Below are 21,552 nucleotides of genomic sequence, written 5' to 3'. Positions count from 1 at the left end.
TACAACAGTTATTTCATGAAAATGTGTTTTTGCTTATTTTTGGGGAATTTTATTGTGAAAAATCGTCAATAGCGTTAATATTATACACTGTATACTATCCAAAATCATGCTATACAACAAGGGTCACCTGATAATCATACTACAACAGTTATTTCAGGAAAATGTGTTTTTGCTTATTTTTGGGGAATTTTATTTTGAAAAATCGTCAATAGCGTTAATATTATACACTGTATACTATCCAAAATCATGCTATACAACAAGGGTCACCTGATAATCATACTACAACAGTTATTTCAGGAAAATGTGTTTTTGTTTATTTTCGGGGAATTTTATTGTGAAAAATCGTCAATAGCGTTAATATTATAAACTGTATACTCACCAAAATCATGCTATACAACAAGGGTCACCTGATAATCATACTACAACAGTTATTTCAGGGGTAGAAAAAAATTGTATATTTTTGGGGAATTTTATTGTGAAAAATCGTCAATAGCGTTAATATTATACAGTGTAGGATGACCAAAATCATGATACACAACAAGGGTCACCTGATAATCATACTACAACAGTGATTTCAGAAAAAAGTGTTTTTGTTTATTTTTGGAGAATTTTATTGTGAAAAATCGTCAATAGCGTTAATATTATACACTGTATACTCACCAAAATCATGCTATACAACAAGGGTCACCTGATAATCATACTATAACAGTTATTTCAGGGGGGGGAAAATTGTATATTTTTGGGGAATTTTATTGTGAAAAATCATCAATAGCGTTAATATTATACAGTGTAGGATGACCAAAATCATGATACACAACAAGGGTCACCTGATAATCATACTACAACAGTGATTTCAGAAAAACGTGTTTTTGTTTATTTTTGGAGAATTTTATTGTGAAAAATCGTCAATAGCGTTAATATTATACACTGTATACTCACCAAAATCATGCTATACAACAAGGGTCACCTGATAATCATACTACAACAGTTATTTCAGGGGGGGTAAAATTGTATATTTTTGGGGAATTTTATTGTGAAAAATCATCAATAGCGTTAATATTATACAGTGTAGGATGACCAAAATCATGATACACAACAAGGGTCACCTGATAATCATACTACAACAGTTATTTCAGGGGGAAAAAATGTAATATATTTTTGGGGAATTTTATTGTGAAAAATCGTCAATAGCGTTAATATTATACAGTGTAGGATGAACAAAATCATGCTACACAACAAGGGTCACCTGATAATCAACAACAGTTATTTCAGGAAAATTGGTTTTTTTAATTTTTGGAGAATTTTATTTTGAAATATTGTCAATAGGGTTAATATTATACAGTGTAGGATGACCAAAATCATGATACACAACAAGGGTCACCTGATAATCATACTACAACAGTCATTTCAGGAAAAAAAAAGTTTGCATATTTTTGGGGAATTTTATGTTTAAATATTTTCAATAGCGTTAATATTATACAGTGTAGGATGACCAAAATCATGCTACACAACAAGGGTCACCTGATAATCATACTACAACAGTTATTTCATGGGGAAAAACAGTTGTATATTTTAGGGGAATTTTATTGTGAAAAATCGTCAATAGCGTTAATATTATACACTGTATACTCACCAAAATCATGCTACACAACAAGGGTCACCTGATAATCATACTACAACAGTTATTTCATGGGGAAAAAAAGTTGTATATTTTTGGCGAATTTTATTGTGAAAAATAATCAATAGCGTTAATATTATACAGTGTAGGATGACCAAAATCATGATACACAACAAGGGTCACCTGATAATCATACTACAACAGTTATTTCAGGGGGGGGGGAAATTGTATATTTTTGGGGAATTTTATTGTGAAAAATCGTCAATAGCGTCAATATTATACAATGTAGGATGACCAAAATCATGATACACAACAAGGGTCACCTGATAATCATACTACAACAGTTATTTCAGGAAAATGTGTTTTTGCATAATTTTGGGGAATTTTATTGTGAAAAATCGTCAATAGCGTTAATATTATACAGTGTAGGATGACCAAAATCATGCTATACAACAAGGGTCACCTGATAATCATACTACAACAGTTATTTCAGGAAAATGTGTTTTTGCTTATTTTTGGGGAATTTTATTGTGAAAAATCGTCAATAGCGTTAATATTATACACTGTATACTATCCAAAATCATGCTATACAACAAGGGTCACCTGATAATCATACTACAACAGTTATTTCAGGAAAATGTGTTTTTGTTTATTTTCGGGGAATTTTATTGTGAAAAATCGTCAATAGCGTTAATATTATAAACTGTATACTCACCAAAATCATGCTATACAACAAGGGTCACCTGATAATCATACTACAACAGTTATTTCAGGGGTAGAAAAAAATTGTATATTTTTGGGGAATTTTATTGTGAAAAATCGTCAATAGCGTTAATATTATACAGTGTAGGATGACCAAAATCATGATACACAACAAGGGTCACCTGATAATCATACTACAACAGTGATTTCAGAAAAAAGTGTTTTTGTTTATTTTTGGAGAATTTTATTGTGAAAAATCGTCAATAGCGTTAATATTATACAGTGTAGGATGACCAAAATCATGCTATACAACAAGGGTCACCTGATAATCATACTACAACAGTTATTTCAGGAAAATGTGTTTTTGCATAATTTTGGGGAATTTTATTGTGAAAAATCGTCAATAGCGTTAATATTATACAGTGTAGGATGACCAAAATCATGCTATACAACAAGGGTCACCTGATAATCATACTACAACAGTTATTTCAGGAAAATGTGTTTTTGCATAATTTTGGGGAATTTTATTGTGAAAAATCGTCAATAGCGTTAATATTATACAGTGTAGGATGACCAAAATCATGCTATACAACAAGGGTCACCTGATAATCATACTACAACAGTTATTTCAGGAAAATGTGTTTTTGCTTATTTTTGGGGAATTTTATTGTGAAAAATCGTCAATAGCGTTAATATTATACACTGTATACTATCCAAAATCATGCTATACAACAAGGGTCACCTGATAATCATACTACAACAGTTATTTCAGGAAAATGTGTTTTTGCTTATTTTTGGGGAATTTTATTGTGAAAAATCGTCAATAGCGTTAATATTATACACTGTATACTATCCAAAATCATGCTATACAACAAGGGTCACCTGATAATCATACTACAACAGTTATTTCAGGAAAATGTGTTTTTGTTTATTTTCGGGGAATTTTATTGTGAAAAATCGTCAATAGCGTTAATATTATAAACTGTATACTCACCAAAATCATGCTATACAACAAGGGTCACCTGATAATCATACTACAACAGTTATTTCAGGGGTAGAAAAAAATTGTATATTTTTGGGGAATTTTATTGTGAAAAATCGTCAATAGCGTTAATATTATACAGTGTAGGATGACCAAAATCATGATACACAACAAGGGTCACCTGATAATCATACTACAACAGTGATTTCAGAAAAAAGTGTTTTTGTTTATTTTTGGAGAATTTTATTGTGAAAAATCGTCAATAGCGTTAATATTATACAGTGTAGGATGACCAAAATCATGCTATACAACAAGGGTCACCTGATAATCATACTACAACAGTTATTTCAGGAAAATGTGTTTTTGCATAATTTTGGGGAATTTTATTGTGAAAAATCGTCAATAGCGTTAATATTATACAGTGTAGGATGACCAAAATCATGCTATACAACAAGGGTCACCTGATAATCATACTACAACAGTTATTTCAGGAAAATGTGTTTTTGCATAATTTTGGGGAATTTTATTGTGAAAAATCGTCAATAGCGTTAATATTATACAGTGTAGGATGACCAAAATCATGCTATACAACAAGGGTCACCTGATAATCATACTACAACAGTTATTTCAGGAAAATGTGTTTTTGCTTATTTTTGGGGAATTTTATTGTGAAAAATCGTCAATAGCGTTAATATTATACACTGTATACTATCCAAAATCATGCTATACAACAAGGGTCACCTGATAATCATACTACAACAGTTATTTCAGGAAAATGTGTTTTTGCTTATTTTTGGGGAATTTTATTGTGAAAAATCGTCAATAGCGTTAATATTATACACTGTATACTATCCAAAATCATGCTATACAACAAGGGTCACCTGATAATCATACTACAACAGTTATTTCAGGAAAATGTGTTTTTGTTTATTTTCGGGGAATTTTATTGTGAAAAATCGTCAATAGCGTTAATATTATAAACTGTATACTCACCAAAATCATGCTATACAACAAGGGTCACCTGATAATCATACTACAACAGTTATTTCAGGGGTAGAAAAAAATTGTATATTTTTGGGGAATTTTATTGTGAAAAATCGTCAATAGCGTTAATATTATACAGTGTAGGATGACCAAAATCATGATACACAACAAGGGTCACCTGATAATCATACTACAACAGTGATTTCAGAAAAAAATGTTTTTGTTTATTTTTGGAGAATTTTATTGTGAAAAATCGTCAATAGCGTTAATATTATACACTGTATACTCACCAAAATCATGCTATACAACAAGGGTCACCTGATAATCATACTACAACAGTTATTTCAGGGGGGGGGGAAATTGTATATTTTTGGGGAATTTTATTGTGAAAAATCATCAATAGCGTTAATATTATACAGTGTAGGATGACCAAAATCATGATACACAACAAGGGTCACCTGATAATCATACTACAACAGTTATTTCAGAAAAACGTGTTTTTGTTTATTTTTGGAGAATTTTATTGTGAAAAATCGTCAATAGCGTTAATATTATATACTGTATACTCACCAAAACCTTGCTACACAACAAGGGTCACCTGATAATCATCCTACAACAGTTATTTCAGAAAAACGTGTTTTTGTTTATTTTTGGAGAATTTTATTTTGAAATATCGTCAATAGCGTTAATATTATATACTGTATACTCACCAAAATCATGCTACACAACAAGGGTCACCTGATAATCATACTACAACAGTGATTTCAGGAAAAAAAACAAGTTTGCATAATTTTGGGGAATTTTATTGTGAAAAATCGTCAATAGCGTTAATATTATACAGTGTAGGATGACCAAAATCATGCTATACAACAAGGGTCACCTGATAATCATACTACAACAGTTATTTCATGAAAATGTGTTTTTGCTTATTTTTGGGGAATTTTATTGTGAAAAATCGTCAATAGCGTTAATATTATACACTGTATACTATCCAAAATCATGCTATACAACAAGGGTCACCTGATAATCATACTACAACAGTTATTTCAGGAAAATGTGTTTTTGCTTATTTTTGGGGAATTTTATTGTGAAAAATCGTCAATAGCGTTAATATTATACACTGTATACTATCCAAAATCATGCTATACAACAAGGGTCACCTGATAATCATACTACAACAGTTATTTCAGGAAAATGTGTTTTTGTTTATTTTCGGGGAATTTTATTGTGAAAAATCGTCAATAGCGTTAATATTATAAACTGTATACTCACCAAAATCATGCTATACAACAAGGGTCACCTGATAATCATACTACAACAGTTATTTCAGGGGTAGAAAAAAATTGTATATTTTTGGGGAATTTTATTGTGAAAAATCGTCAATAGCGTTAATATTATACAGTGTAGGATGACCAAAATCATGATACACAACAAGGGTCACCTGATAATCATACTACAACAGTGATTTCAGAAAAAAGTGTTTTTGTTTATTTTTGGAGAATTTTATTGTGAAAAATCGTCAATAGCGTTAATATTATACACTGTATACTCACCAAAATCATGCTATACAACAAGGGTGACCTGATAATCATACTATAACAGTTATTTCAGGGGGGGGAAAATTGTATATTTTTGGGGAATTTTATTGTGAAAAATCATCAATAGCGTTAATATTATACAGTGTAGGATGACCAAAATCATGATACACAACAAGGGTCACCTGATAATCATACTACAACAGTGATTTCAGAAAAACGTGATTTTGTTTATTTTTGGAGAATTTTATTGTGAAAAATCGTCAATAGCGTTAATATTATACACTGTATACTCACCAAAATCATGCTATACAACAAGGGTCACCTGATAATCATACTACAACAGTTATTTCAGGGGGGGTAAAATTGTATATTTTTGGGGAATTTTATTGTGAAAAATCATCAATAGCGTTAATATTATACAGTGTAGGATGACCAAAATCATGATACACAACAAGGGTCACCTGATAATCATACTACAACAGTTATTTCAGGGGGAAAAAATGTAATATATTTTTGGGGAATTTTATTGTGAAAAATCGTCAATAGCGTTAATATTATACAGTGTAGGATGAACAAAATCATGCTACACAACAAGGGTCACCTGATAATCAACAACAGTTATTTCAGGAAAATTGGTTTTTTTAATTTTTGGAGAATTTTATTTTGAAATATTGTCAATAGGGTTAATATTATACAGTGTAGGATGACCAAAATCATGATACACAACAAGGGTCACCTGATAATCATACTACAACAGTCATTTCAGGAAAAAAAAAGTTTGCATATTTTTGGGGAATTTTATGTTTAAATATTTTCAATAGCGTTAATATTATACAGTGTAGGATGACCAAAATCATGCTACACAACAAGGGTCACCTGATAATCATACTACAACAGTTATTTCATGGGGAAAAACAGTTGTATATTTTAGGGGAATTTTATTGTGAAAAATCGTCAATAGCGTTAATATTATACACTGTATACTCACCAAAATCATGCTACACAACAAGGGTCACCTGATAATCATACTACAACAGTTATTTCATGGGGAAAAAAAGTTGTATATTTTTGGCGAATTTTATTGTGAAAAATAATCAATAGCGTTAATATTATACAGTGTAGGATGACCAAAATCATGATACACAACAAGGGTCACCTGATAATCATACTACAACAGTTATTTCAGGGGGGGGGGAAATTGTATATTTTTGGGGAATTTTATTGTGAAAAATCGTCAATAGCGTCAATATTATACAATGTAGGATGACCAAAATCATGATACACAACAAGGGTCACCTGATAATCATACTACAACAGTTATTTCAGGAAAATGTGTTTTTGCATAATTTTGGGGAATTTTATTGTGAAAAATCGTCAATAGCGTTAATATTATACAGTGTAGGATGACCAAAATCATGCTATACAACAAGGGTCACCTGATAATCATACTACAACAGTTATTTCAGGAAAATGTGTTTTTGCTTATTTTTGGGGAATTTTATTGTGAAAAATCGTCAATAGCGTTAATATTATACACTGTATACTATCCAAAATCATGCTATACAACAAGGGTCACCTGATAATCATACTACAACAGTTATTTCAGGAAAATGTGTTTTTGTTTATTTTCGGGGAATTTTATTGTGAAAAATCGTCAATAGCGTTAATATTATAAACTGTATACTCACCAAAATCATGCTATACAACAAGGGTCACCTGATAATCATACTACAACAGTTATTTCAGGGGTAGAAAAAAATTGTATATTTTTGGGGAATTTTATTGTGAAAAATCGTCAATAGCGTTAATATTATACAGTGTAGGATGACCAAAATCATGATACACAACAAGGGTCACCTGATAATCATACTACAACAGTGATTTCAGAAAAAAGTGTTTTTGTTTATTTTTGGAGAATTTTATTGTGAAAAATCGTCAATAGCGTTAATATTATACAGTGTAGGATGACCAAAATCATGCTATACAACAAGGGTCACCTGATAATCATACTACAACAGTTATTTCAGGAAAATGTGTTTTTGCATAATTTTGGGGAATTTTATTGTGAAAAATCGTCAATAGCGTTAATATTATACAGTGTAGGATGACCAAAATCATGCTATACAACAAGGGTCACCTGATAATCATACTACAACAGTTATTTCAGGAAAATGTGTTTTTGCATAATTTTGGGGAATTTTATTGTGAAAAATCGTCAATAGCGTTAATATTATACAGTGTAGGATGACCAAAATCATGCTATACAACAAGGGTCACCTGATAATCATACTACAACAGTTATTTCAGGAAAATGTGTTTTTGCTTATTTTTGGGGAATTTTATTGTGAAAAATCGTCAATAGCGTTAATATTATACACTGTATACTATCCAAAATCATGCTATACAACAAGGGTCACCTGATAATCATACTACAACAGTTATTTCAGGAAAATGTGTTTTTGCTTATTTTTGGGGAATTTTATTGTGAAAAATCGTCAATAGCGTTAATATTATACACTGTATACTATCCAAAATCATGCTATACAACAAGGGTCACCTGATAATCATACTACAACAGTTATTTCAGGAAAATGTGTTTTTGTTTATTTTCGGGGAATTTTATTGTGAAAAATCGTCAATAGCGTTAATATTATAAACTGTATACTCACCAAAATCATGCTATACAACAAGGGTCACCTGATAATCATACTACAACAGTTATTTCAGGGGTAGAAAAAAATTGTATATTTTTGGGGAATTTTATTGTGAAAAATCGTCAATAGCGTTAATATTATACAGTGTAGGATGACCAAAATCATGATACACAACAAGGGTCACCTGATAATCATACTACAACAGTGATTTCAGAAAAAAGTGTTTTTGTTTATTTTTGGAGAATTTTATTGTGAAAAATCGTCAATAGCGTTAATATTATACAGTGTAGGATGACCAAAATCATGCTATACAACAAGGGTCACCTGATAATCATACTACAACAGTTATTTCAGGAAAATGTGTTTTTGCATAATTTTGGGGAATTTTATTGTGAAAAATCGTCAATAGCGTTAATATTATACAGTGTAGGATGACCAAAATCATGCTATACAACAAGGGTCACCTGATAATCATACTACAACAGTTATTTCAGGAAAATGTGTTTTTGCATAATTTTGGGGAATTTTATTGTGAAAAATCGTCAATAGCGTTAATATTATACAGTGTAGGATGACCAAAATCATGCTATACAACAAGGGTCACCTGATAATCATACTACAACAGTTATTTCAGGAAAATGTGTTTTTGCTTATTTTTGGGGAATTTTATTGTGAAAAATCGTCAATAGCGTTAATATTATACACTGTATACTATCCAAAATCATGCTATACAACAAGGGTCACCTGATAATCATACTACAACAGTTATTTCAGGAAAATGTGTTTTTGCTTATTTTTGGGGAATTTTATTGTGAAAAATCGTCAATAGCGTTAATATTATACACTGTATACTATCCAAAATCATGCTATACAACAAGGGTCACCTGATAATCATACTACAACAGTTATTTCAGGAAAATGTGTTTTTGTTTATTTTCGGGGAATTTTATTGTGAAAAATCGTCAATAGCGTTAATATTATAAACTGTATACTCACCAAAATCATGCTATACAACAAGGGTCACCTGATAATCATACTACAACAGTTATTTCAGGGGTAGAAAAAAATTGTATATTTTTGGGGAATTTTATTGTGAAAAATCGTCAATAGCGTTAATATTATACAGTGTAGGATGACCAAAATCATGATACACAACAAGGGTCACCTGATAATCATACTACAACAGTTATTTCAGGGGTACAAGAAATTGTATATTTTTGGGGAATTTTATTGTGAAAAATTGTCAATAGCGTCAATATTATACAGTGTAGGATGACCAAAATCATGATACACAACAAGGGTCATCTGATAATCTTATTACAACAGTAATTTCAGGGGGCAAAACATTTTTATATTTTTGGGGAATTTTATTGTGAAAAATTGTCAATAGCGTTAATATTATACAGTGTAGGATGACCAAAATCATGATACACAACAAGGGTCACCTGATAATCATACTACAACAGTTATTTCAGGGGTAAAATAAAATTGTATATTTTTGGGGAATTTTAATGTGAAAAATCGTCAATAGCGTTAATATTATACAGTGTAGGATGACCAAAATCATGATACACAACAAGGGTCACCTGATAATCATACTACAACAGTTATTTCAGGAAAATGTGTTTTTGTTTATTTATGGGGAATTTTATTGTGAAAAATCATCAATAGCGTTAATATTATACACTGTATACTCACCAAAATCATGCTATACAACAAGGGTCACCTGATAATCATACTACAACAGTTATTTCAGGGGGGGGGGAATTGTATATTTTTGGGGAATTTTATTGTGAAAAATCGTCAATAGCGTTAATATTATACACTGTATACTCACCAAAATCATGCTACACAACAAGGGTCACCTGATAATCATACTACAACAGTTATTTCAGAAAAACGTGTTTTTGTTTATTTTTGGAGAATTTTATTGTGAAAAATCGTCAATAGCGTTAATATTATACAGTGTAGGATGACCAAAATCATGATACACAACAAGGGTCACCTGATAATCATACTACAACAGTTATTTCAGGAAAATGTGTTTTTGTTTATTTATGGGGAATTTTATTGTGAAAAATCATCAATAGCGTTAATATTATACACTGTATACTCACCAAAATCATGCTATACAACAAGGGTCACCTGATAATCATACTACAACAGTTATTTCAGGGGGGGGGGAAATTGTATATTTTTGGGGAATTTTATTGTGAAAAATCGTCAATAGCGTTAATATTATACACTGTATACTCACCAAAATCATGCTACACAACAAGGGTCACCTGATAATCATACTACAACAGTTATTTCAGAAAAAATTGTTTTTTTTTATTTTTGGAGAATTTTATTGTGAAAAATCGTCAATAGCGTTAATATTATACAGTGTAGGATGACCAAAATCATGATACACAACAAGGGTCACCTGATAATCATACTACAACAGTTATTTCAGGGGTACAAGAAATTGTATATTTTTGGGGAATTTTATTGTGAAAAATTGTCAATAGCGTCAATATTATACAGTGTAGGATGACCAAAATCATGATACACAACAAGGGTCATCTGATAATCTTATTACAACAGTAATTTCAGGGGGCAAAACATTTTTATATTTTTGGGGAATTTTATTGTGAAAAATTGTCAATAGCGTTAATATTATACAGTGTAGGATGACCAAAATCATGATACACAACAAGGGTCACCTGATAATCATACTACAACAGTTATTTCAGAAAAACGTGTTTTTGTTTATTTTTGGAGAATTTTATTTTGAATATCGTCAATAGCGTTAATATTATATACTGTATACTCACCAAAATCATGCTACACAACAAGGGTCACCTGATAATCATACTACAACAGTGATTTCAGGAAAAAAAAAAGTTTGCATAATTTTGGGGAATTTTATTGTGAAAAATCGTCAATAGCGTTAATATTATACAGTGTAGGATGACCAAAATCATGCTATACAACAAGGGTCACCTGATAATCATACTACAACAGTTATTTCAGGGGGGGAAAAAATTGTATATTTTTGGGGAATTTTATTGTGGAAAATCGTCAATAGCGTTAATATTATACAGTGTAGGATGACCAAAATCATGATACACAACAAGGGTCACCTGATAATCATACTACAACAGTTATTTCAGAAAAACGTGTTTTTGTTTATTTTTGGAGAATTTTATTGTGAAAAATCGTCAATAGCGTTAATATTATACAGTGTAGGATGACCAAAATCATGATACACAACAAGGGTCACCTGATAATCATACTACAACAGTTATTTCAGGAAAATGTGTTTTTGTTTATTTATGGGGAATTTTATTGTGAAAAATCATCAATAGCGTTAATATTATACACTGTATACTCACCAAAATCATGCTATACAACAAGGGTCACCTGATAATCATACTACAACAGTTATTTCAGGGGGGGGGGAAATTGTATATTTTTGGGGAATTTTATTGTGAAAAATCGTCAATAGCGTTAATATTATACACTGTATACTCACCAAAATCATGCTACACAACAAGGGTCACCTGATAATCATACTACAACAGTTATTTCAGAAAAACGTGTTTTTGTTTATTTTTGGAGAATTTTATTGTGAAAAATCGTCAATAGCGTTAATATTATACAGTGTAGGATGACCAAAATCATGATACACAACAAGGGTCACCTGATAATCATACTACAACAGTTATTTCAGGGGTACAAGAAATTGTATATTTTTGGGGAATTTTATTGTGAAAAATTGTCAATAGCGTCAATATTATACAGTGTAGGATGACCAAAATCATGATACACAACAAGGGTCATCTGATAATCTTATTACAACAGTAATTTCAGGGGGCAAACATTTTTATATTTTTGGGGAATTTTATTGTGAAAAATTGTCAATAGCGTTAATATTATACAGTGTAGGATGACCAAAATCATGATACACAACAAGGGTCACCTGATAATCATACTACAACAGTTATTTCAGGGGTAAAATAAAATTGTATATTTTTGGGGAATTTTAATGTGAAAAATCGTCAATAGCGTTAATATTATACAGTGTAGGATGACCAAAATCATGATACACAACAAGGGTCACCTGATAATCATACTACAACAGTTATTTCAGGAAAATGTGTTTTTGTTTATTTATGGGGAATTTTATTGTGAAAAATCATCAATAGCGTTAATATTATACACTGTATACTCACCAAAATCATGCTATACAACAAGGGTCACCTGATAATCATACTACAACAGTTATTTCAGGGGGGGGGGAATTGTATATTTTTGGGGAATTTTATTGTGAAAAATCGTCAATAGCGTTAATATTATACACTGTATACTCACCCAAAATCATGCTACACAACAAGGGTCACCTGATAATCATACTACAACAGTTATTTCAGAAAAACGTGTTTTTGTTTATTTTTGGAGAATTTTATTGTGAAAAATCGTCAATAGCGTTAATATTATACAGTGTAGGATGACCAAAATCATGATACACAACAAGGGTCACCTGATAATCATACTACAACAGTTATTTCAGGAAAATGTGTTTTTGTTTATTTATGGGGAATTTTATTGTGAAAAATCATCAATAGCGTTAATATTATACACTGTATACTCACCAAAATCATGCTATACAACAAGGGTCACCTGATAATCATACTACAACAGTTATTTCAGGGGGGGGGGAAATTGTATATTTTTGGGGAATTTTATTGTGAAAAATCGTCAATAGCGTTAATATTATACACTGTATACTCACCAAAATCATGCTACACAACAAGGGTCACCTGATAATCATACTACAACAGTTATTTCAGAAAAAATTGTTTTTTTTATTTTTGGAGAATTTTATTGTGAAAAATCGTCAATAGCGTTAATATTATACAGTGTAGGATGACCAAAATCATGATACACAACAAGGGTCACCTGATAATCATACTACAACAGTTATTTCAGGGGTACAAGAAATTGTATATTTTTGGGGAATTTTATTGTGAAAAATTGTCAATAGCGTCAATATTATACAGTGTAGGATGACCAAAATCATGATACACAACAAGGGTCATCTGATAATCTTATTACAACAGTAATTTCAGGGGCCAAAACATTTTTATATTTTTGGGGAATTTTATTGTGAAAAATTGTCAATAGCGTTAATATTATACAGTGTAGGATGACCAAAATCATGATACACAACAAGGGTCACCTGATAATCATACTACAACAGTTATTTCAGAAAAACGTGTTTTTGTTTATTTTTGGAGAATTTTATTTTGAATATCGTCAATAGCGTTAATATTATATACTGTATACTCACCAAAATCATGCTACACAACAAGGGTCACCTGATAATCATACTACAACAGTGATTTCAGGAAAAAAAAAAGTTTGCATAATTTTGGGGAATTTTATTGTGAAAAATCGTCAATAGCGTTAATATTATACAGTGTAGGATGACCAAAATCATGCTATACAACAAGGGTCACCTGATAATCATACTACAACAGTTATTTCAGGGGGGGAAAAAATTGTATATTTTTGGGGAATTTTATTGTGGAAAATCGTCAATAGCGTTAATATTATACAGTGTAGGATGACCAAAATCATGATACACAACAAGGGTCACCTGATAATCATACTACAACAGTTACTTCAGGGGGGGAAAAATTGTATATTTTTGGGGAATTCTATTGTGAAAAATCCTCAATAGCTTTAATATTATACAGTGTAGGATGACCAAAATCATGATACACAACAAGGGTCACCTCATAATCATACTACAACAGTTATTTCAGGGGGGGAAAAAATTGTATATTTTTTGGGAATTCTATTGTGAAAAATCGTCAATAGCGTTAATATTATACAGTGTAGGATGACCAAAATCATGATACACAACAAGGGTCACCTGATAATCATACTACAACAGTCATTTCAGAAAAATGTGTTTTTGTTTATTTTTGGAGAATTTTATTGTGAAAAATCGTCAATAGCGTTAATATTATACACTGTATACTCACCAAAATCATGATACACAACAAAAGTCACCTGATAATCATACTACAACAGTCATTTCAGAATAAAAATCTTTTTGCATATTTTTGGGGAATTTTATTGTGAAAAATTGTCAATAGCGTTAATATTATACACTGTATACTCACCAAAATCATACTACTCAACAAGGGTCACCTGATAATCATACTACAACAGTTATTTCAGGAAAAAAAGAATTGCATGTTTTTGGGGAATTTTATTTTGAAATATCGTCAATAGCGTTAATATTATACACTGTATACTCACCAAAATCATGCTATACAACAAGGGTCACCTGATAATCATACTACAACAGTTATTTCAGGAAATTGTGTTTTTGTTTATTTTTGGGGAATTTTATTTTGAAAAATCGTCAATAGCGTTAATATTATACACTGTATACTCACCAAAATCATGCTACACAACAAGGGTCATCTGATAATCATACTTCAAGACTTATTTCAGGGGGGGAAAAATTGCATATTTTTGGGGAATTTTATTGTGAAAAATCATCAATAGCGTTAATATTATACACTGTATACTCACCAAAATCATGCTACATTTGCACAACTGAAACATCTGTACATAGTTTTTCATTATTTGATAGGTGATGGCAATCTAACCATTTATTAAGCTTTTCAAAGGACTGACTCAGGTGTTAGCTCCTTTTTCAGTATTGACAGTATTGTCTGAAACAATAAACTTTTTTTTTTTCAGAACTGGTTATATATTTGAGCGATTTAAATATTTGCAACATGGGCATTGGTGTTCTCCTTAGGTCTACTATATTTTCTTATTGGTGGATAACATTTGACTTTGAATATAAAAAAATAGCTTGAGGAAAAATTATTAATATACATTCTAACATAATTCTATATCGTGTCAAGACTATCTCTCCATCCTATATATTCCATATGTGGGGGGGGGGGGGGGGGTGTTTAGACGGCTTGTGTGCACAATATCCACTTACTTTGAGTTTGGGAGAACTGGTCTACGGGCCCCTCTCTGGATTGCTGCGACTGTCTTTGCTACCCGGGCTGGTGAAAGCGTGGCAGCTCGTGACACCGGTTTGCCGGTCACACAAGAGATGTCTGGTATGCTGTCGGTGCCAGCCCCACAGCCAAGACCACCTCAATTAGGTTCTGCTGCTTCCAGTGATCTACAGGTCCTTTTGGAGGCCAGCCAACGTGTGTGCTCGCTCGGAGGGGCAGTGCCGCAGAGATGAGGCTCGTCTCCAGCAGCACTTAGAGTACCTAGGCCTGCACCTCAACAGGAAGAAGAGCAGGCTCCAGCCCTCACAGTCCACGGAGTTCCTAGGCATGTGTTTGGATGCCAGGGCAGGGACTCTTTACTTGACTCCTGTGAGACAGGCCGCCCTCAGGGCTTGCTTGTCCCAGTTCCGGCTTGGGGCCAGGGTGACCTGGAGGCTATGTCTCCGCCTCTTGGGGTTAATGGCAGCCACAGTGCATGTCATACCCCTGGCTCTTCTGAACATGCGCCCAGTGCAGCGCTGCCTCCTGGGCCTTGGATTTTGCCGACAGAGGAATCTACAGGCCAGCGTATTGGTGATGCGCAGACTGTGTGTGGCTCTCCGTTGGTGGCGGCGGCCGACCAACTTGGCACGTGGGACGGTACTGGGGCTTGTGTTGCGTCGCCAGGTGGTGTCATCAGATGCATCCCTGGTAGGCTGGGGGGCTGTCCACGAAGGCAAGGGCATCAGCGGCCTTTTGCACAGACCCTGGTTAGTGCAGCACATAAATGTTTTGGAGCTGCAGGCTATCCATCTGGCTCTTCTGCACTTCCTGCCAGAGCTACAGGACCGCCATGTGCTGGTGAGAACAGACAGTACAGTAGCGGCGGCATATATCAACAGGCAAGGGGGCCTAGGTTCCCCTCGCCTGTGCAGATTGGCTCGGGCAATATGGGAGTGGGCTCATCCCCAGTTCAAGTCCCTGAGGGCCACATACGTGCCGGGTCGGGAGAACCTTGCTTTAGATCGGCTCTCCTGGGGGGACCCCTCCCCGGAGAGTGGCAGCTGCATCCAGAGGTTGTGAGCGGAATATGGGATCGCTACGGCACAGCCGTGGCAGATCTTTTTGCATCCAGGGAGAACACTCATTGTCCCCTCTTTTTCTCCATGGGGAGGGACAATCCTCCCTTAGGGACGGATTTGATGGCACATCAGTGGCCATTGGACCTCCTGTATGCCTTCCCTCCCTTCCTCCTCCTGCACCAACTCCTACAGAGAGTCCAGCCTCATCCTGGTGGCCCCCAATTGGCCCCAGATGATTTGGTTTGCCGAGATTCCGCTCCTTCTTCAGGGACAACCGTGGGAGCTACCCATTCGCCGGGACCTCCTGTCCAGGCCGAGGGAACTCTTTTTCATCCTTTTCCCCAGGGCCTCATGCTTTGGGCCTGGCCCCTGAAAGGGCCGAATTTCTAGCTTTGGGATTCCCCCAGTCTGTAGTGGGTACTTTGCAGGGGGCCTGGGCTCCCTCGACCAGGGTTGCTTATTCCCATCGTTGGGGGGTGTTTCAATCATGGTGTGCCTCACGACACGTGGATCCCCTCTCCTGTATGGCCCCTGGTATCCTTCAGTTCCTTCAGGAGCTGTTAGAGGCAGGCAAGTCTCCCTCGACGTTGAGGGGGGCGGTGGCAGCCATAAAGGGGGCCCATGTTGGGCCTCGTAAACTGGCACAGGGTTGTTGTGACCTTATTGCTCAGTTCTTTAGGGGGGCTTGTAGGGTTGCTCCCTCTCCCAGGAGGCCGGGGGTACCCCCATGGGATTTGGAGATGGTTTTGTCAGACTTGCGGCATGGGCCGTTCGAGCCTCTGGAAACGGTTGAGCTGAAATGGCTTTCGTTCAAGACTACATTCTTGATGGCTATTGTGTCGACAAAAAGGGTGGGTGAGCTACATGCACTTTCCGTGCATGAAGAGTGCTACCGCTTCTTGCCTGGGAATGCTGGAGTGCTGCTGCGCCCTAATCCTGCATTCCATCCTAAGGTCTGGTCTGAGTCCCACGGCAACCAATCTCTTGAGCTGCGCCCTTTCCGCCCTCCTCAGGATATTAACGCTATTGACAATTTTTCACAATAAAATTCCCCAAAAATATGCAAAAAGATTTTTATTCTGAAATGACTGTTGTAGTATGATTATCAGGTGACTTTTGTTGTGTATCATGATTTTGGTGAGTATACAGTGTATAATATTAACGCTATTGACGATTTTTCACAATAAAATTCCCCAAAAATATGCACATTTTTTTTCTCCTGAAATAACTGTTGTAGTATGATTATCAGGTGACCCTTGTTGTGTAGCATGATTTTGGTGAGTATACAGTGTATAATATTAACGCTATTGACGATTTTTCACAATAAAATTCCCCAAAAATAAACAAAAACACATTTTTCTGAAATAACTGTTGTAGTATGATTATCAGGTGACTTTTGTTGTGTATCATGATTTTGGTGAGTATACAGTGTATAATATTAACGCTATTGACGATTTTTCACAATAAAATTCTCCAAAAATAAACAAAAACACATTTTTCTGAAATGACTGTTGTAGTATGATTATCAGGTGACCCTTGTTGTGTATCATGATTTTGGTCATCCTACACTTTATAATATTAACGCTATTGACGATTATTCACAATAAAATTCCCCCAAAATATGCAATTTTTCCCCCCCCTGAAATAAGTCTTGTAGTATGATTATCAGGTGACCCTTGTTGTGTAGCATGATTTTGGTGAGTATACAGTGTATAACATTGACAATATTGAAGATTTTTGAATATAAAAACTCCCCAAAATTATATCAAAACTAATTTTCCTAAAATAAATGTTGTAGTATGATTTTTAGGTGACCCTTGTTGTGTAGCATGATTTTGGTCATCCTACACTGTATAATATTAACGCTATTGACGATTTTTCACAATAAAATTCCCCAAAAATAAACAAAAACACATTTTTCTGAAATGACTGTTGTAGTATGATTATCAGGTGACCCTTGTTGTGTATCATGATTTTGGTCATCCTACACTTTATAATATTAACGCTATTGACGATTATTCACAATAAAATTCCCCCAAAATATGCAATTTTTCCCCCCCCTGAAATAAGTCTTGTAGTATGATTATCAGGTGACCCTTGTTGTGTAGCATGATTTTGGTGAGTATACAGTGTATAACATTGACAATATTGAAGATTTTTGAATATAAAAACTCCCCAAAATTATATCAAAACTAATTTTCCTAAAATAAATGTTGTAGTATGATTTTTAGGTGACCCTTGTTGTGTAGCATGATTTTGGTCATCCTACACTGTATAATATTAACGCTATTGACGATTTTTCACAATAAAATTCCCCAAAAATATTCAAAAAGATTTTTTATGAAATAACTGTTGTAGTGTGATTATCAGGTGACCGTTGGTGTGTGGAGTGAATTTGGTGAGACTACAGTGAATAAAAGTGGAGATATTGAATATTTTTTACTTTGGTACTGCACTTTGTAGACGGTCCCTAAGTGCTCGCTTCTCCGCCCGCAGCGCATAGAGGGCAATATATTTCCTGCAGCCTGGATGACGACTCGTTTTGGCGAAAATGAGTTTGTAGTCAATAGTCTACCTTACTACGATAGGAAAGAGACATTTTTTATGTTTTAACAATGTTTCGTTTATGAGCTATTGATCACTGAAGTTCGAATCTGCCAATCTCTTTCTAACTTTACCCAAGTCAGTGATTAACCATGTCATGCCCATGTTCAGCATCAGTTTAACACAACACTTGATATTAAGGTTTACAAAACTTCACAAAACTTCACAGAGACCTAATAGCAAATTTACCAGTGGCGAAACACTTTTACCAGTGGCCAAACAAATTTACAAACAACACAATCTTCCAGTCCACCAGTTTATTTATTTTCATGAACCATATGCGTATATATACGCATATATGTCTATGGTTTATTTAGCAGAGCTGAGGAAATAAACTAGCTGCTACTCTCATGCTATGTACAACACTCTCTCTCTCTCTCTCTCTCTCTCTCTCTCTCTCTCTCTCTCGACGCGTTCATAGTTCATTTCTTACTGACTCCACACAGCATCACCTGGTGGCGGAATTCATACACCGCTTTACTCAATTTATTACATTGGCTGGTTTAATTTGCATTTCAGTTCGTTCATGAGTGAAGCATTGTATAAATTCCGCCACCTGGTGGTGCTGTAGAGTCAGTAAGAGTCTGTATATAGCTCTGTCAGCAAAATAACTACGTTCAGTGTTGTACACAGCATGAGAGTAGCATTTCAAACATATATAGCCCATAGACTGTATGGCCTACGTATATATGTTTATTTCATAGACATATACGTATATATATCTATTGTTTATTTTCATAGACATATTATACATATGTCTATGGTTTATTTCATAGACATATAGACATATATATGTCATACGACATATAGACATATATATGTCTATGGTTTATTTCATAGACATATAGACATATATATGTCATACAACATATAGACATATGTCTATGGTTTATTTAGCAGCTGAGGAAACAGTGGTGGACTGTTTCATGACTGATGACATTAAGATCAGCCCACCAGCACTCTAATATATGATAACTGCAGGATCTGGCTTTTTTCAATATGAATGCACCAGATGAGGCCATTAATAGAAATTTGTTGAATGTTGACTTGAGTCAAATCCATATTGGAGTTAAAAAATACAAAAATACAACTATCTATACAGCAGATGCACTTGAAGGGTGTTTTTAAAGAGTTGTGACCTGGGGCCTGTTTCAGGAAGCAAGTTTAACTAACTCTGAGTTAAAACCTTAACTCTAGGTTGACTGACTCTGAGCTGTCAAACTCAGAGTTTTCGGTTTCAGAACAGGTGATAACAGTTAGTTCAATCAACTCTGAGTCAAAGTAACTCTGAGTGAAGCTCATGCATGAGGAGATAACAAGCCTTCATCAATGGAGCACAGATAACATGATTCACCATGGCAACAGGAGAAACAAAGGGCTCAGTCCTCCTACTTCTCCCCATTGGAGTTAGAAATATTAAAGAATGCATGCAGATGATGAGTATATACTTAAGAAAAAAAGCAATACAGTAGCAGCAGCAAAGGAACATGAGCTGATGTGGCAGAAAATTACCAACCGAGTCAATGTGTGAGTATTAATGAAAAAAAAAAGGAAAAAGTTTTGTCTCAAGTGTTCCACTTATTCAACATTTATATTCTGTGTATGTGTTTGTGCGTGGTACATTTAATATTCATGCAGACCCCAACAGGTACAAAACACAGGCCTACTTGGCAGCAACTGAATATGAAATATAAAAAGCTAGTTCAAACAAGTCAGGTATAATTTCATTACAAGCAATTGTGAAGTTGTTTAGCCTGCCCTCATTAAACAGCATTCAGAGGCTACATTCAACATGTGATATATTTCAGTAGTTAGTGAAATCTTCTAAGCAAAAAAGAAAGTCAATTCTTCAGCCACCCCAACTCTGCCAGTATTTAATATTGTATATTTGAAAGCAACACCTAAATGCCTTTATACATACAACACTACCAAAGTATAAACGTTTCAGTGCAAGAGTCACATTTCTTTATTCTTTTTTTTTTAAAGATTTATGTATGGGCACTTTCACCTTAATTTAACATTAGCTGGTATAGAGGTTGACAGGAAACAGAGAGAGAGAGAGAGAGAGAGAGAGAGAGAGAGAGAGAGAGAGAGAGAGAGAGAGAGAGAGAGAGAGAGAGAGAGAGAGAGAGAGAGAGAGAGAGAGAGAGAGAGAGAGAGATGGGGGGGGACCTGCAAGCATCACAGGTCCTCGCTGGAATCGAACCAGAGACAGTCATTATGACGCATGCGCAGTAACCACTTGGCTATCAATTTTCAAATATTACGTGTCTGACAGCCTGACAGACGGTTGCCTTGGTAACATGCTCAGCGTCACAGATGTTGTTATATAAAACTGCCATTGGCAAAGAAAAATAGTGCAACACTTG

The 21,552-nt window shown here is 34.3% G+C and overlaps 1 protein-coding gene across 1 annotated transcript in view; it reads right to left on the bottom strand.

The window, feature by feature from the left end:
* Positions 1-21,552, bottom strand: part of ppp1r12c (protein phosphatase 1, regulatory subunit 12C) — a 110,549-nt gene that overhangs the window by 72,965 nt on the left and 16,032 nt on the right. The window lies entirely within an intron of this gene.

This window comes from Scomber scombrus, chromosome 2 (assembly GCF_963691925.1).
Source record: "Scomber scombrus chromosome 2, fScoSco1.1, whole genome shotgun sequence".
Classification (NCBI taxonomy): Eukaryota; Metazoa; Chordata; class Actinopteri; order Scombriformes; family Scombridae; genus Scomber; species Scomber scombrus.
The sequence above is the reverse complement of the archived record's forward strand: the minus strand, read 5'-3'. Positions and strand labels throughout refer to the sequence as shown.